Source organism: Protopterus annectens, chromosome 8.part0 (genome assembly GCF_019279795.1).
Source record: "Protopterus annectens isolate FY-2018-M chromosome 8.part0, PAN1.0, whole genome shotgun sequence".
In the NCBI taxonomy this organism is placed as follows: Eukaryota; Metazoa; Chordata; order Ceratodontiformes; family Protopteridae; genus Protopterus; species Protopterus annectens.
In genome coordinates, this window is record NC_056741.1 from 1,904,452,414 (window position 1) to 1,904,472,041 (window position 19,628).

The 19,628-nt window shown below is 40.7% G+C and overlaps 1 long non-coding RNA gene across 1 annotated transcript in view; it reads left to right on the forward strand.

The window, feature by feature from the left end:
* Positions 1-16,880, forward strand: part of LOC122809710 — a 55,624-nt gene extending 38,744 nt beyond the window's left edge. Inside the window, exon 2 of the long non-coding RNA XR_006365940.1 lies at positions 15,538-16,880. This is a non-coding gene — a long non-coding RNA (uncharacterized LOC122809710). The remainder of the gene's footprint in view (positions 1-15,537) is intronic.
* The last annotated feature ends 2,748 nt before the right edge of the window (positions 16,881-19,628 follow it).

The following is a 19,628-nucleotide window of genomic DNA, read 5'->3' on the forward strand; positions in this document are numbered from 1 at the left end:
CTGGAAACTCTTTTACCTATTATTCCTTGCCTGAGGGAGGAATTTCTTTGGTGGGCAACAGCCTGCTCCCACAACAACGGACTGCCCTTCTCCCCTCACCACAGATGCATCAGACTACGCTTGGGGTGCACACCTGGACGGCAGGTGCATACAGGGCCAGTGGAACCCCCAGCAACTCCCCATGCACACAATCTAAAATAGATGATGGCTGTGCAGCAGGCTTTGATAGCTTTCAAACCCCTTCTCTCTCCAGGGGTTCTTCTGATCAAAACCGACACCACCACAGTGATGTGGTACACCAACAAGCAGGGAGGGACTCACTCCTACCTGCTGTGCAGGCCGGCCATGACCCTTTGGTTCACAGCCTCTTCCATACATCTACACCTGTTAGCACAATACCTGCCAGGCTGTCTCAACTCCCTGGCAGACCAATTAAGCAGAAAACTGTTGGACCCCCATGAGTGGCATCTCAGCAAAAACACCTTCTTACCAATAACTCAGAAATGGGGACCCCCGGAGGTCAACCTTGTTGCCTCCCACCCAACCATCAACTCAGCAAATTATGCACCAGGGAGCATCACTGCATGGCATGAAAAGTAGATGCCCTGCCCTTCCCCTGGGTAAACCTCCCGGTCTAGGCCTTTCCTCCCCTACCTCTCATTCCCAAGGTACTGATCAAAATAATGGAGAAAAAAACAAGGACCATTCTCATAGCTCCAGACTGGCCCAGACAGCACTGGTACCCCTTGCTGCGCAGCCTGTCCCCAATCTTCCTCAGATTCCCAACATCCTAACCCATAGGGAAGGGAAATTCATGCACCCCCAACTGCAGACAGTCAATTTGACAGCTTGGCTTATAGCCTGACCCCCAACCTATCTGCCCTCCTCAGTAAACAGGTTCTGGATGTTATCCGAGAGGCCAGAAGCCCTAGCACCAGAAAGTCTTGTGCAGATAAATGGAAAAGTTCTGCACTTGGATCCAGGCTAAGGGGGCCAATACAGCACAGTCCTCCATCCTGGAATACTTAGCTCACCTACTACACAGTGGTCTCTCTTTCTCCTCTATAAACATTCATGCCTCTGCTATTTCTGCTCACTTTCCCGAATGAGCAGCCTCTTTTTTTCACACCCTCTGATCAAGCAGTTCCTGAGTGGGGCTAACAATTTGAGGCCCCCCCAGAAGAGCACCAACACCGGCTTGGGACCATAACTTTGTCTTGGAAAAGCTTACCCTGCCTCCATTCAAACCAGCTTCTTCTGCAGAGCTAAAATTTCTCTCCAGGAAGACAGCCTTCCTCCTAGCCATCAGTTCAGCCAGAAGAGTCTTTGAGCTGCAAGCACTCATGGCAGTGGAACCCTTCATCATCTTCCATTCAGACAGGGTATCCCTCAGAACTAATCCATCCATCATGCCCAAGGTGGTATCCAGTGTGGCTCTCAACCAATCCATCCATTTGACTACCTTCTTTCCTAACCCTCAAAACAAGGGGGAAAGGATTCTGCAGTCTCTAGATGTGCACAGACATCTCCGATACTATCTGAACAGGACTAAACCCTTCAAAAAATCTGATCAACCACTGGTTAGCTTTGCTTCAGGGGCAGAAGGCAAAGCCATCTCCAAACAAACAATTTCAAATGGATATCACACTTGTCAAAGGAAAAATCAACTTCAAAAAGATCAGTACACTGCAGGTTCAGGTTAAGGCACTTTAATCTTGCAGCAAGGAGACAAAAATGTGCTAATACAGAGTTTGTCTAACTAAAATCAGGAAGTGAAGCCATTCTTATACATTTCTTACAAGACATTGCCTACTAAGCTGACATAACAAATCACAAGTTCTTTCAGTATTATTTCATAGCAGCTGTTTGTCCATGATTTTCTGCTGGCACATCAAGTTTATGAAAAAAACTTCCTAAGAAAAACAACGTGGCCTTGATGACCACCTGTCATTTACAGCTTCTCACTATGCAGTATTACCATTCAAGGTACTATGGCTAATTCGAACACAAAGCAAGTACAGATTATAGTTCATTTCTCCAAGCAGTCTTTGTTTAACTGTATCTAGTTCTTCTGCAGCTGTGCATGTTCTCATAACACAAACAGAGCTGATTGTTCAAGTTCAGTAACATTATAGAAAACAGTATTGTTCTATTCATTAATTTCCTGACCTAGCAGATAATCACCTGCTTCTCAGTATATTTCCAAAAGGCATAAACATGAATTTTGCTGTGCTAGCAAATACTAGGTCAGAGAGCATCTTGCAGTTTCAGAAAGCATATTGTCATTTTAGAAAAGCATCTTGTAGTTTCATAGAAAACTAAGCTGTACATAAAATAGAATGAAATGTGTTAACCCTTTTAGCTTCTAATAAGCACTAAACACATACATTAATACATATGTTTCTGACATTTTCCCCCTGTTAATACTTTTTATTCTATTTTCAAAAGCATAAACAGTTTGCTTCTTCTCCTAACCTCTTCTGTTCACGATTTGCAGTTAAGAGAGTCATTCGGTTTAAACTTATGAAAGTGTTTCACTTTTCAACAATTCTTCAATTTCAGTACTTTAAGTCTCAGAAACTGACATGTCTATAAAATCTTTGATTAATCTTTTCATGCAGGGAATACCACAACAAACACACACTCCCAATAGGAGTAATCCCACACAAATGGCAATCAGGATGTTCATTAGGATGCTACCCCCCCCCCAAACAAATTCTGGAAAAAGTCCATCAGTGGGTTTGGGCCTGGTTTGGTCATGGCCAACACTTGCTGAATCACCTCAAGATGGTCGTTTATCTCATGCTGGTTGTCAGGAATATACGAACAGCACTCCTCTTTTATTAAAGCGCACGTACCACCTTTCGCCGCTAGGGTGAAGTCAAGAGCCATGCGGTTTTGAAGCACCACAGTTCTCATAGCGTTCAGTTCATCAGTCACTAATTCGAGAGCAGAAAAAGTTGTATTACTCATTACTTCGAAAAGTTTGGACAGTTTCCTCAGCTCCCAAATCGATTTCACTGCGCCATATGCAGGAGCTATACCTGCCCACGATATAATAGTGTCACTCAAGTCCATGTGTGTCAGGTTATCTTTGTTTTTCACGGAATTATGGTTTCTCCAGCCTGCTTTGATTCGTCTCACTGGATTTTCAGGCCTCTTGATTGGGTTTCCGGTTTTCTTGGTGACCTCTCTGACATTTCGAATTCTTCCCTGAGGCAAGACTGCAGTGTGTCGTATGGCCGGAACCAGGTAACCCAAAAAACAACTGCCGGGCCAGTTCTCAGGTAACCATTTGTATGCCTTTTTCCCCACAAACAAAATAACAATTCTCTACTTTAGTATTAATATACACTTGCCCTGCATGAAACATTTTCTTATCAATAATAGTTGTTTAAAAAGAACAGGATTACATTGCATTTCATCAATCGTTTTGTGTATTGACTCAATATACGAGTCATAGTTTGCATCACAAAGATAACCTGCATTATTAGCTTTGGTATAACATTTGTAAGGAACAGTCACATTACAATTACTCCACCCTACCTGAACAGTATCATTTTTGTAAAAACACACAATTCCCTTTTGTGTAACAGGCAGGTAAAATGCTATTTTGTCTTGTGATTTTACAGTTGTAGTATCAAAAATTAAATTTTCCCAGGTCTCATTGACCCCTAGGGGGACAGCAGTCATTAATAATCCCCCGTATGCTGTTGGTATAGCTGTGCAAATCCAGCAATTTGAAACATTAAAAGTTTCAGCATACATATATTTAATTGCTTGGTAAGTGTTAAAGTTTGGATGCCAGTCTATGAGCAATGCATCACGTTTCTTTGGTTCAGCTCATGTGGCTGGAAAAAGGAAAGGCCACAGCAAAAAGATCATTGTTATCAGTATGGTTAACAGGATGATCATGCAATACTTCTGGGGTTGTTCTGCATTCCTGTTTTCTCTATATCTGGTCATTTTGTTCTTGTTGTGTAACAGTAACAAGGGTTTTGTCCAGTTCAAAGTTTTTAACCAGTTTACAATGTGTCAAATGAATCCAGGACACTTGCTTTGCGATCGTGACTGCAGTGGGTGTTGACAGTAGCACTTGGTACGGCCCTTCCCACTTCGGTGATGTCCAGTTCTTTCTCTTGATGACTTTCACCCAGACCCACGTGCCTGGGACTACTGCTGCTTCCGATGGTCTGGTTTGTTCTTTATCTGAAACAGAATTTAACTGCAAAAGTTGTTTATTACTTAAAAGTCGTCTCATATATTCTGCAAGTGAACTGTCGGCCTCCTGGTCTGCAGGCACGAGAGGTTTCCATTGAGGTATATAATATGCCCTCCCAAACAGTATTTCAAAAGGAGTTAACCCTTTTGCATTTGGAACAGTTCTCATGCTCAGCAGTGCCAGAGGCAGGCAGTGCACCCAATTCTTTTGTATTTCACTCATTGATTTCCTAAGCTTATTTTTCAAAATTCCATTATGCCTCTCTAGTAATCCTGCAGATTGTGGGTGGTATGCACAATGGTTTTTCAAGGAAATTCCGAAATATCGACTCAAACTGTTGTATAGTTTGATTTACAAAGTGTGTGCCATTGTCACTATAGATCTTTTCTGGTATGCCAAATCTAGGAATAATTTCTTTAACAAGAACTTTCGCAACAGTAGCTGCATCTGGATTTTTAGTTAGAAAAGCTTCCACCCATTTGGAAAACATATCTATAATGACAAGACAATACTTCTTATTTTCGCATTTATTTAGTTCTATGAAATCCATACACATAGTATGGAACGGGTATGGTGGTGTAGGGAAACTCCCTTGCTTAGGCTTCAACGCCCCTTGTGCATGATGTTTATTACAAACATGACATGCCGCACAAAAATTTTTAGTGTAGTTTATGAACCCATATGTTGTAAACACTCGATTCACTAACTGTACCATCCCCCCTGTTGAGACATGGCACTGCCCATTGCTCAAGAAAGCTGCATATCTAAACAAGTTAGATGGCAATATCGGTTTTCCTTCTTTGGAGATGTACAGCCCTTTCTCAAGAATTGCTCCCCGTTTTATCCATTTCTGTTTTTCTACATTTGTAGTAAGTGTCTGCATTGTTTTCAACATTTCTAAATCTAAAATCTCAGAGGGTTGTAATTCCTCACTCAAAAGAAATACTTCTGAAGCTGAAGCTGCCTGCTTTGCAGCTGTAGCAGCTCTCGCATTACCTTTTGAAATCCTATCTTGTTGCTTGGTATGAGCTACGCATTTACAAATAGCTACTTTCTGAGGTAACTAAATAGATTCTAACAAATCCAAAATAAACTGCGCATGATTAATCGGTTTGCCAGTAGATGTTATCATTCCTCTATTCTTCCACTGTTGCGCAAAAACATGTACAGTAGAAAAAGCATACTGGCTATCAGTAAAAATATTTACACATTTACCCTTTGCTAAGGTACATGCCTGTGTCAAGGCAATCAATTCTGCTGCTTGTGCCGATAAATTGTGTGGTAAAGATTTCGCTTCTTAAATCTCAGTATCAGAAGCTACTGCATATCCTACTAGATTCTGTCCTGTGGGACCCCTTTTGCATGAGCCGTCCACGTAATATGTCACCTCGGCATCATCCAAGGGAACATCCGTAAGATCTTTTCTAGGTAGTGTCTTTTGCTCAATCTCCTGCAGGCAGCTGTGTGGTGTGCCATCCGCAGAGGTTGGGAGCAAGGTAGACGGATTCAAAGTTGTACACCGTTCAATTGTCATGTGAGGTTGGCTCAACAGTGTAGTCATACAGGAAAGATGTCTAGCAGGAGAAAGATATGCTACTTTTTCTTGCAGTAAAATAATCGCGACTGCATGAGGCACTCTCAATGTGAGAGGGTGGAACAACACTACTGAGGCTGAAGCCTGCACTGCCATTGCAGCTGCGACTACTGCTTGTACACAGTGGGTCAGCGATCGTGCCACTGGGTCCAGCTGTGATGAATAGTAAGCTATGGGACATTGCTTGTCCCCATGTTGCTGTGTCAGTACTGATGTCATATAACCTTGCTTACAATCTACAGTTTGGAAAAAACGTTTATGATAGTTTGGTAATCCTAAAACTAATGAGGACGCTATCAATTGCTTTAATTTACAGAAAGCTGACTCTGCTTCTGGTGTCCATTGTAATAAATCTTGTGCTGCCATAGGCTTCTTGTATATCAAGTCAGTCAATGGAGCAGATTCCAAAGCATAGTTTGGAATCGAACTCTGACGGAAATTAGTTGTAGCCAGGAAGGACATAATTTCCTTCTTGGTAGTTGGTTTGGGTGCTTGTAAAATTGCTATTTTTCTTTCTTCATCTAATATTCTGCCTTCTTTGGATATCACATATCCCAGGTATTTGACCTGCTTTTTCCAAAGCTGCAATTTGTTTTTGTTTACTTTATGTCCTTGAGTGGCTAAAAATTGTAATAATGCTATGGTATCTTCTCTGCATTCTTGCTGGGTGGGGGCTGCCAGCAGGATATCATCTACATAAAGTAAAATCTGGCTGCCTCTCGGTGGGATAAATCCCGTCACGTTACTTGCCATTTCTTGTGCGAATATTGTTGAACTTTCACAATACCCCTGTGGTAGTCTTGTGTATGTGTACCTTTTCCCCTGAAATATAAATGCAAACCAATGTTGGCTGTCAGGGTATATCTGTATTGAAAAGAACACATTGCTAATATCTGCCACAGAAAAATACTTCTGTTGAGGCTTTAAATCAATCATCAGGGTGTTTGGATCTGGCACCATAGGTGCTCTAGGTATTACTGCGTCATTTACAGCTTGTAAATCTTGGACCATACGCCATTCTCCGTTTGCTTTCCTGACAGGAAGTAAGGGTGTGTTACATGGTGAATCGGGAGATTCTATCAGTACTCCTTCCTTAAGTAAAGCTGCTATTATAGGTTTGATTCCTACTTCTTCATCTTTTCTTAAGGGATATTGTCTGTTCTGTGGTCTAAATGCTGATTTTGGCGTGATAGTAACTGGTCCTGCTGTACGAATAAGTCCTACATCTGATTTTCCTGTTGACCAGAGAGTTTCTGGTTTGTCTCGTAAGGCTTTTTCTTCCTCTTCTAGTAAGAGTGCTACTCAGCTGTCCTCACTTGACTGCAAATGTACAGCTGGGCGTGTCTGTGTTATCCAATTTAACTTCTGCTTTTGTACTCCCTGTTCTGACAGTTCTAACTCTGTCTGTTTTTCCCACTTTGTGACCTTTTCTCCTAAGTCTGCCCATTTCACATTCTTGTCTTTAGTCAAACTAACGTGGTAATCGATTAGATTTGTAAAGCGCAAAGAATTCCTGGGGCAATGAACAGCTAACTACACTGTTCCCTTCTGTGTCCCAGTACAGATTACGTAATACTGATCTGTTGGCATGGTTTCTAAACAGTTCTTGCTCATATTCCTTATCAGGTCCTGGTGTGCTACAATAATATAGAGTACAGTGCAACAAATGCTGTTTATTAGTGTCAAGGGAGGGGGACTTACTGATGGCTACGTTCATCAGTTCTTCGGTTACTGCCCCTGGACCAGTCGTAACCAAGTCCTGGCTGTACCAATAAAATGTTTCACCCTCCGGTCGCACTACAAAAGTATCCATTTGTCGCTGTGCTTCCATACCCTGCATAGTCAGAATTACTGCTATGCCAAATATCTGCATAAGGTCTCTGCCCAAAAGGTTTACTGGGCATTTTGCAGAAACAACAATTTTGCTTTTCTGGGTCATCCCTGAAACAGGGTCAGTTATTGCTATGTTATGGGAGAGTGGCTCTCGATACAGCTGTCCATTAGCTGCTTTCACTAATATGTAATCAAGTGATTCTGAATTTTCTGGTAGTTTGGAAGGATGTATCTGGGTTCGTGATGCCCCTGAGTCGCACAGAAATTTAACTTCCCTCCCCTCTACCAGAAGTGTAACTTCCGGTTTCGTGTCTGCTAAATAGAGCTCTAAGCTCAATAATGCTAAGTCTAAAATTACATTTTCTTCACTATATGTGGTTTCCTGCACTTCCTGTATTTCTTCTGTCACATTCTCTATTCCTTCTGTCACATTTGCATTTATCTTTTCTTGGTTATTCCTTTCTAGTGATTCTTGACTATCATATAGTCAGTCCTCACCCTCCTTATCTTCCATGGCTACCTTCTTGTTTTGTTTGCAATCCCTTGCTAAATGTCCCTTTTTCCCCGCATTTAAAACATTCACCCCTTTTCTTTCTTTCTTCAAACTCTTCTGATCGTTTATCAGATTGTTTGTTTCCCTGGGCATTTTTCTTGCCCTTTTTTCCCGATTGTACTACAAAAACTTCTGCTCTGTCTTCTACAGCAAATACTTGGGTTTTCTTTTTGTTATTAAAATGCCTTTCGGCATGTCTTGCATATTCAAGTAATGACTGTAATCTACTTGTACGGTGATCTACCATGTGCTTTGTAATAAAGCTGCTAATGGGTGCAATACTGCCTTTCAAAAATGCATTCTTTAGCTGCTGCTCATATGGGGAATCATGTGTTTGGTCTTCAGGTACCTGCATTCCACAATGGTTATTAAAACATTCTAATAATCTAGCATAATATCTATCAACAGTTTCACTTTCCTGTTGGATGCATTGATTAATGCAAGTCCAGTCTGCCCTAGGTTTCCATTTCTCAGAGATTCGGTCTGTAAGACCTTTTACTCTGTTATCCAGCTCTGCGTTGCTATGTGGGAGTGGCTTGTGTTCTGCGTCACGGGGATTCCAGTTGCCACTGATCATGTGCCAATCTGGACCTACGATTTGTCTGACTACTTTTTCTACTTCTTCTCCATTTAAATGATAACTTAACCTCATGCCCTGTAAGTCTTCTAAGAATTTTCTAAAATTAACTTTTGGATGGGGAATTCCCTCTGTGGCTTTCCGGATATCTTCCGGTGTCCACGGTCTATATACTAGGAGAGTTGGGTTCTTCCCTTCCTGTCCTGCCTGAGGATTTGGTACTTCTATGAGCAGACACATTTCTTCACTCATACCTCGTGAATTTTCATTTATTTGATATTCATTATCCCCTCTTAAGTTACGTGTTCAAGACCTAGTCTCGATGGGATCTCTGACAAACGGTTTTGGCTTTGCGGGGACAGCCGGATATAGCGGAGGTGGACCAACTTGTCCACCCGCTTCATATTCTGGTATGGGAAGCGGAGGGGCTGATGCTATTACCAAGTTATTATCCTCTTTATCTAGAAACATTGCTTTTGAATTATTACTCTTTTGTTCCCTACGGTTCGCTTCCTCAATCCACCTGTGTGCCTGAGGAATGCCTAATTGACGTTGCTTTTTTACCTGACCTCTTGCATCAGTTTTAAGCTGTTTGACAAGTTTAATAAGTGAGGATTTTTCTAATTTGCCATCAAATTCATATTTATTAACCCATTTTGTATAGTACCTAACATTGTCGGCACGTTGTAATTGCATATATTTTGCATCTTCAGTTAATGGTGGATCTTGGGATCTTTTTGTGCACTTATTTCCCATTTTATTTTAACCTTTGAGCTGTTATGTAACCCTTCTTATTTTACGTGGTACCACGATTTTTCTCTTTTTCACAGTTTATCTAGAATAACTGCCTTACCTATCCTGTTTCCCTGATCTATGACAAGACTGCAATCTTCCTGTCCCTGACTTGTACAAAACAAATCTCCTGACAGATGACACAAATCAAGTCCCTGATCTAAAACAGAAAAAAGGTAAATCTCACCTTACCTGAGCCTCCGTGATTGACCGTCTCTGGTTCGTGTGATAACTCATCCTCCAGTCGCAGATCAGAACAGTGGCTGGCCTCTTTTGAACGACAATTCAGTCGGAGGTCTTTCAGCGCAGAAGAACTGATGTGGTCTCTTCCCCGTACGGTTTCATGCCACCTGGCCCATCTGACCTGAGGCAAAGTGAGAGTTTCCGGTCCGAAGGGCCAATCTGTCAAAGGAAAAATCAACTTCAAAAAGATCAATACACGGCAGGTTCAGGTTAAGGCACTTTAATCTTTCAGCAAGGAGACAAAAACGTGCTAATACAGAGTTTGTCTAACTAAAATCAGGAAGTGAAGCCATTCTTATACATTTCTTACAAGACATTGCCTACTAAGCTGACGTAACAAATCACAAGTTATTTCAGTATTATTTCATAGCAGCTGTTTGTCCATGATTTTCTGCTGGCACATCAAGTTTAGGAAAAAACTTCCTAAGAAAAACAACGTGGCCTTGATGACCACCTGTCAGATACAACTTCTCACTATGCAGTGTTACCATTCAAGGTACTATGGCTAATTCGAGCACAAAGCAAGTACAGATTATAGTTCATTTCTCCAAGCAGTCTTTGTTTAACTGTATCTAGTTCTTCTGCAGCTGTGCATGTTCTCATAACACAAACAGAGCTGATTGTTCAAGTTCAGTAACATTATAGAAAACAGTATTGTTCTATTCATTAATTTCCTGACCTAGCAGATAATCACCTGCTTCTCAGTATATTTCCAAAAGGCATAAACATGAATTTTGCTGTGCTAGCAAATACTAGGTCAGAGAGCATCTTTCAGTTACAGAAAGCATATTGTCATTTTAGAAAAGCATCTTGTAGTTTCATACAAAACTAAGCTGTACATAAAATAGAATGAAATGTGTTAACCCTTTTAGCTTCTAATAAGCACTAAACACACACATTAATACATATTTTTTCTGACAACACTGCATTCATTTCTGCTACAAACAGCATGGCAAGCCTCCCCCCAAGGGGGCAGGACCCACTCCACCAGAGCAGCCTCCACCTCTGCAGCATTCCTCAGAGGAATCCCCACCAGGGACATCCTGGAGGCTGCCACCTGGACATCTGTTCACACCTTTACCAAACATTATCACCTGCCTTTTTTTTCTAACTTCAGGGCAGGTTTTGCCTCTGCAGTCTTGCAGGGCATGCTAGCCAGCCCCTAGCTTCCTTGACTGCCTCCACCCATTTCCACAGCTTTGGGAATCTACCCAAATGTGATGACTGCAACAGTGAAACACGAAGAACATAGTACAGTTGTGTACACTTACCATAAATGTAGATGTTCAAGTGTCTTCACTGTTGCAGTCCAGGTTTCCCTCCCTCCTTTCCTCCTTTTTCTTTTTGTTACCTTTCTTCCTTGTTGTTTTCCTTTCCTTAAAAGGGACATATTGGTATTTTTTTTCCACTGGTGCTGTCCTGCCACCAGAGCCTGGCCTCCTACTTTGGGGGGGTCCTGACTGGTTAGGACAAGAAAAACTGATGTAATGGCATTGGCTGCCTTCCTTTATACCACTGATGACCTGACATCAGTCTTCAAGCAACAGCAACCGACGCAGAAATACTAAGTCTCTGGTATTCAGGCCGGCCGAGGGCTACGCCAGCAGGGCTAACCCAAATGTGATGACTGCAACAGTGAAGACACATGAACATCTGCATTTATGGTAAGTGTACACAACTGTAATTTTGGACAACAGTCAGCTACCTTGTTCAGAACTTTGCTGGAGCTAGATGAAATTATGAAGGACTGCATGGAAATCCTTCTTACCTCTGTGCTCAGATACCAAAGGAATTACCCAGCCAATGCCACTTCCTTTGTTAGAAGGGAACATAGGCTTTCTCAGAAGAAGGTACCCATAAAAAGATTTCCTGAAAAACCCGAGAGAGACCCACAGATCTGGGAGCTAGGAGGCCTTTCACAGATAAGTCTCTGTGACTATCTTCCCAAACCCTTCTCCCATCTTACCCTTCCACTTTTAAAAAGACTCTCTCTTTCCATTACAAATTGGGAACAGATTACCACAGACAAGTGGGCACTCATCATAAAAAAAAAAAAAGGTTACAGTATGTCATGGAAAGAACTACCTCCCTTCAAAGGCATTCCAACCCTGCCCCACAACCAGCTAAATATTCTCCCTCCTATCCTTCGGGAACTACAGTTCCAAGGCACCATAGAGCTAGTTCCTCCTCAGTTTGTGGGGTAGGAATTCTACTCCAGCATCTTTCTGGCACCAAGAAAAAGACAGTGGCGACTCATACTGGATCTCCCCCAGGGTCAGCACATTCCTCAAGGTACCCACTTTCAAAATGCTGTCTCTTCAGACCCCTTTTTCCCCCTTTATCCTTCTGCAGGCCTGTCTAGTAACTCTGGATTTGAAGGATGCTTTGCATTTGGGCTTACTTGTGCCCCCAGTGTATTCACAAAGTATCTAGCCCCAGTTATAGCCTTTTACAGGACGTGGGGAATAGAAATATTCCCCAGCCTAGATGGTCTGCTAATCCAGGCCTCTTTACCTTGGGTCTTATTGCAGCATCTCAAGTTTACTCTTACCCTCCATTTCCAGTGCTACCAAAAGTCTAGAAAGAAAAAAATCAAAAATTCTACTAGCAACTCCCTTTTGGATAAGGCAGCATTGGTTCCCCTTTCACTATCACTTATCCAGGAGCAATCACCACAAGATACCCCACAAAGTGGACCTGATCACCCAGCAGTAGGACTCATTGCTTTATCCCAACCCGTCATTATTCAGCCTAACCCTATGGATGATAGGAGTCTGATTCTCTCTAGAAATCAGTTTAATGAAGATCTGCTCTAGGTCCTCCAGGAGGCAACGAGGCCCACCAAAAGAAAATCCTACATGGCTAAATGGAAGAGATTTTCAATATGGTGTCAAGTAAACAATAAGGACCCTATAAAATCAGAGATCCCTCTTGTCCTGTTTGTGTTTTGCTTTGAAAAGCAGTTCAGCCATTTCAGCCTGTCTTTCCCTCATCCTACTTGCTATGTCCAGGCATGAGGTGAGACAGTTTTTAAAAGGTGTTCTACACTTAAGCATTCTGAGAAAGCATGTGCCTCTCCCTTGGGAGCTCAAGTTTGTGCTGGAAAACTTACTCTGCTTCGCTTTGAACCAGCCACTTCTTCTCTCAAATTCTTCACGTGGAAAACCATTTTGTACCTCTCTCTCACTTCTGCTAGGAGATTCTCAGAACTACCTACACTCATAGCTGTTCCACAGAGTGTCTTAGAGGGTCAACTCCACTTTCATGCCAAAAATGGTAAATGTGTTTTCCTTCAGCCAGCCCATCAAGCTTTCTGCTTTCATTCCCAATCCACAGAACAGGGGTGAAAGACTTATTCATTCTCTAGATGTGCACAGACAACTAAGATTTTATCTGGACAAGACTGAATGAATTAATTAGTTAGACCAACTATTTGTCTCTTTCACAGACTCTAAGCTGATCCAAACAAACTATTGCAAGCTGGATTTCTAAGTCCATCTTCTTTTGTTACTGACACTATTGAAAAACCTTGCCTTCTTGTCCAGAGGGTCATTCTACTAGAGCAGTAGCTTTTTCTGGAGCCTCTTACAAAGGGGTAGATTCCAGTACCATTCTGGAAGCTGCCATCTGGTCTTCTGGGCACACTTCCACTGAACACTACTGAACTGATGTATTTTCGAGGCATAGGGCAGCCTTTGCCAAGTCAGACCTTACTGGCCTGCTGGACAGTTTTCACCTTTCTCAGAATCCTCCTTTCTGTTCATTTAAGCTTTGTGAATCACCCATTTACCCAAATAGTGCAACAGTGATGTCAGGTGAGACGTAGTACAGTTGTGTAACGATTTACCATAACAGTAGATGTCCTACTGATCACTGTTGTAGTATTCCTTCCCACCCTCTTTCTACCTTCTGACCATTTGCCATTGTTTCTGTCTTTGTTGCCCTGTCTGACAGAGCCTTGGACTGAGAGGGCTCTCTCATTTTCTGCTCTGCCCTCCTAGCTGGCAACTTTTCTCTCGAATGTCTTCAGGCTTGGAGATGGTCTGAGGAGTTTCACTCATACATCTGCTTATGTACCCCTATGCTTGTGAGCTGAGGTTGTGTGTAGGATGTTTGCTTCTGGGAAGGTTTAGACTATGATTAATTCGGCTGGACTTTAGCAGTGAAAACCTTTCTGTAATAGGCCATCTACCATTGTTGTAAGTTCTTACAGGATTGTACTTTCCTGTTGGGTCAGGGATATGTTATATGCCTACATGGTACATCAAATTACCTGTACTATACTTTGCCATGCAGTTTGAAAGTTTCCTCCTCACCCTCACAAAAACTGAGGATGTCTGACTATAGTTACCACTGTATTTCTCAGGGCACTGTTCTTGCTTCTACTAATACTTCTATTTTCCCAGATGGTTAGTAAAAGGCAGTTTAGATATTGAAGTTGTTGTTAGGGTCTCTTATTCCTTTTTTGTCTTATTTTAGTACTGAGATTGGAAGACACTTTACATATCAGATGTTTCCTGTGGTCTGTCCTGGAGATACTGTCTTAGTGACATTCCTTGCAAGCACCTGTCCAGCATGGTGCTTGAGAATCTGTCCTATGAGTGGAGTAAGACTGACCCAGTCGTATCACGTGTGAAAGTTATGTAGTTAAACTGATATATAGAATTGGGTCCATCTACTTCTACATCCTTCATCCTTCTCCCTACTTATTTCTCTGGGGTTGGCTTTGGCTATTTTTTTTTGTCTACAACTTCTAAGGGCTAATAGAGATCTAGAGAGAGGTCCTTCCATACATTGCATTTTGGGAAAAGGGGAGATGTTTGGTGGCCTAAGGTAGTTCTAGGTGCTGAGCTACCAGAGTCCTGTTGGACATGAGTCCTTTGAGTAGGGGGAAGATGGACCCTGTCTTGCACAACTACTGTTATGTTAAGTGCATATCTATTGTTATTAATTACTGTGAAGAGATCCCTGTTATAGATTAGGAGTACACTGCTGCCTTCTTGGCAGTCAGTAGTCTTTCCAGTGTCCCACTGCTGTTGATTTTCCAATAAACTAGGCAACTGTATATTTGTGTAACACTTGTTAACAGTGGCAGTAACTCATCTGTTTTGCTGCTGTTCTTTTGCAGGTGGGTACCAACTAGTGGCTGGGGGTAGCACTGGCAGGTACTGGGACTTGTGTGCACTTGCAAGGTTGATGTGTGGTGTCATGGACATGCATACCTCCCCAAGCATGGGATCTTTCTGAGAAAGATAACAGATGCAAACAGACTTCCTGTATTGTGGTTTTACTGTTTGTAATGGACTGAGGAAATAATATAGCATTACTGCATGGGGAAAAAGATATTAGGAGGCTGTTTTTGGATATAGGACATTTAAACTCTTTACATTTAAGTTGCTTGGAAATAGTGAGGGATATTGTATTTAGAGTTAATTTGTGTCAGATGTAGTTTATCCTGCATCTTACCAACTTCTAGACTAAGATGATCCTTAAGTCAGCAGTCTTGTGAAGAAGCTGTGCTGCATTCTGGAAGAACCAGAGTATAACCAACAGAGGGTAGTGAGTCATGCCTTTTACAGAATTTTAAAGAACTGCAGAAGGATGCTTTATTAGTAATGTTTATGCTAGATTGTTTAATGTCAGTAGAACTAGAAAGGGTTAATAGCCTTGTGTAGAATATATTGACTTAAATTTGTAATACTCCTTTTTTTTTTTTCTTCCAGAAAATGAAAATGCTTCCGGTGAGAAAGCAGAAGTCCATTCAGCGAAGAATGTAGTCATGCATTGCCCATCAGCTGCTGTATGTGTTGGCATCTTGCCTGGCCTTGGAGCCTACTCAGAAAGTAGTGACTCTGATTCCAGTTCAGATGGGGAAGCTATTCTCGCCTCCGCAGGAAAAATTGTTTCTTCTGTTTTTCGTAGCACTACTTTTCTGGAGGCCCCATGAAGATAATTGTTTTTATGCCCCTTGTCCATCCTGCAGAAACTGACCTTTATTTATTCTTAATGAATGTGGTCACATTGTTTTATTATACTCCGTAGAGGAAAATATTCAAAAAGTATAGTTTTCTCAAATTAAGACACTGTGACAAACTCATTCTTTTTACTGTTGTTGCAAGCATCTTGCCAAATATCTTACCTTCTTCAAGAGTATGTCAGAATCAAATTAAATAGTATCTAATTTTTTGAGCTTAGAGTGCAACTTCCAGTGTATTACCACATTCGCACCATCATTATCCACCTGAAAACAATAGTATTACTTTTTATAGAAGACGCGCTGTAAAAGCATTCTTCACAATTCTGTTTATAGAAAGGATGATGTGAAGGTTCAGCCAGGTTGCTATGTGAATGGAGAACTCTAAGCATCAACTGTAAGAAGCTATTAATAGGTCTGAAGTCATTCACAAATGGCAGTTTAACAGTTTTAAATATAACATCGTGCATAAAAATGCAGAACTTGTTTTCTTAATTACTTGGTAACACATTGCGTAATATTACTTAATGGTGTTATTTACTGCTCAAAGATCCTGAGTTTGATCTTGACCTGCAGTTATTGCCTGTACAGAGCTCTTCCTCTACCCAAGTAGGTTTCTGCCTATCTCCCAAAGAAATGATTGCTGATTGGCTACTCCAAATTGCCCATACAGATAGTCCTTGAACCTTGTAGGCTGTGATGTGGCTAGAAAAAAACACTTAGTTTTTAGATATGCAGCCTGATCACTATTAAAAATAAATAAGTACTGTTAAGATTCATTCTCTAATAGCGCATTTATTTGTTTACGTACTATCCCTTTAAGACTCTTGAATGTGTTATCTGATTGAGAAACATTTTCTGTGTTTTGAAAATTTGAACCTTTACAGGCAGCTCTTGATGTACACATTTGCTCCTTCAGTAGTTATCCTGGTCTTTAAAATTACCATAAATATTTTTTTTATTCATCATTGAAACATTGGAAGACTATTTAAAATTAAATGTCCTTCTTTTTGTAAAATGATACTTATTGTTTGCTCTATATTACTTGGAGTAATGGAAATGAGTGCAAAATAAAAATATTTTTTCTTTTTATTGTGCTTTGTGTCTAAAATGTCAGAGTTTTGTTTTCTGTACAGTGGTCTTGAGGAAATATTCACAACCAGCATATATTTGCTATGTTAACACTTTAAATGATACCTACGGCGGTCTGTGTAATTACATTTCTAGAGCTTGTACTGTATTGCTGTATGTTTTGGTTTTATTTACTTGCAGTAGTAATCCTGACTTAACATGTTTTAGAGCATAGTTAATTGAGGTGGACCCATTCCTTCTTTAAAGTATATTTCATGATTAACTAATACTTATGTTTTTGTAGAATTTTTCAGGAAAAGCTTCACAAAATATTAGTAATCAATGTTTGTGTAGTGAAATAAACAAGTGTGGCAGTTTCACATAAACGGTTCTCAACTTTCCATCTCCAAAATGTGGAACACTACTACTTGTAATTTGTAACATATGGGAAAAATATGGACTGTTTGCTAACAACTTAAACATGAAATCTCACAGTATGATTAAATGTTATTTTATCCATATAAAATGTTATTTTAATGAATTATTATTCAGTATTCTTCACCGTGGGTATTTGTTAAAATACTTAGGAACTTAGGAATGTGTGGCTGTCCCCTGCAGCATGGAACATGGAATTTGTAGGACTGAAAAGAGAAACGCTTATCTTCTTCTCTTTTGGCTGTTCCCGTTAGGGGTCGCCACACCAGATCATCTGTTTCCATTTCTTCCTGTCTTGTGCATCTTGCTCTGTCACAACAACCACCTGCATGTCCTCTCTCACCATACCCATAAACTTTATCTTAGGCCTTCCTCTTTGCCTCTTACCTGGCAGATCCATCCTTAGCATCCTTTTCCCAATAAACCCAGCATCCCTCCTTAGCACATGTCCAAACCAACGCAGTCTCGCCTATCTGACTTTGTCTCCAAACCGTCCAACCTGAGCTGACCCTCTAATATACTCATTCCTAATCCTGTCCATCCTTGTCACACCCGGTGCAAATCGTAACATCTTCAACTCTGCGACTTCCAGTTCTGACTCCTGCCTTTTTGTCAATGCCCCCGTCTCCAACCCATACATTATAGCTGGTCTCACTACCCTCTTGTAGACCTTCCCTTTTACTCTTACTGGTACCCATCTGTTACAAATCACTCCTGACACTCTTCTCCACCCATTCCACCCTGCTTGTACTCTCTTATTCACCTCTCTTCTACACTCACCATTACTCTGAACTGTTGATCCCAAGTACTTAAACTCATCCACCTTCGCCATCTCTACTTCCTGCATCCTCAACATTCCTCTATCCTCTCTCTCTCATTAAAAACACATATAGTCTTAGTCCTGCTGACCTTCATTCCTCTCCTCTGTAGAGCATATCTCCACCTCTCCAGGGTCTCCTCAACCTGGTCCCTACTCTCACTACTCATAATGAGGTACATTTGAGAGGTATGCCTGTAAATGGTTTCCAGAATACCAGCCAAATTGTGATATCATTAATTCAGGCACACTAAAATTCTATACTAGTATGAATTTAGCTAAGCACATGTACATTGTAATTTATTTTTGTCATTGTCAAAACATGAGAACTACAGCATCATATGTTTAATATTGTGTTTTCATAAAAAAATGTAAAATTAAAACTTGCAGCAGTGGTGGAGACTGTACCATCCAATGATGGGCAAGAAGACAATAAGTAAATACATTGGAAGCTCCCTAAATATTTTTTGTTATGCTACGTTTATGGTCAAATAGCCTTGTACTAATTACAGCCAAAGACTTGTCAGAATTGCATTTGCACCACTTACTTGAAATGGATACTTCTAGCAATCCTCATAAGCAGGGAAAGTAAATAGATGAGTAAATTTAATGTATTTCATAAAGTCACTTAATGCTAACTGCCTTTATTAGAAGTGTGAAATGTGCTGTTTATTGAACTCCTAAATAGTAGTAATTTAACTAGCTAATAAGTGTGTGTGTGTGTGTGTGTGTGTGTGTGTGTGTGTGTGTGTGTGTGTGTGTGTGTGTGTGTATATGTATATATATATATATATATATATATATATATATATATCAACACATCACTATGCATGCACCATGGAATACCATAGGAAAGTGCAAACAAATTTAGGGAGAAAAAAATGACAGACCTCCATGCACCTCCACACTCCCTGCTAGTTATACAAATATATACTGACTGTGATATTGCACAGTGCCCTGTGAAGGCACAGGGATTGTCAATCTCACACAACTATAACCAACTACACTTGACTGAAAGACCAGTCAGGAGCTCATGGGATAATGAAATGTTATTTAAACACTTCCGTCCTCTAGCGTAGGACTTCATTAGAGAGAAGTACCACAGTGCACTCTACAAATTTAAACTACACATAACTAATTTCTCCACCAGCCAGCACTAGCCATTTGCATGCCATGAAAATAAAATAACATTCCATTAAAAAATAAATAACAGTAAAAACCTTTAAAGTGCAACGAAACTGTAAAATAATAAAATGCAGTTACACCAGTATAGTCCAGTAACTCAAAATTCATGTTCCACGTACAATGAACATTACTGTACCTCCCAATAAACTTGTGTTTCACTTCATACACCAGGTCATGGCTTAATTATTCATTCATTATTTATTTAAACAACAAAAATATCTGTACACGTCCATATGCAATTACATATAAAAAAGAAGCATAGAAAGGGGTTCCTAATAAAACACTGAGGAGACCTACAGTTTAGCTGCCCTCAATTTTAATATACTGGCAAA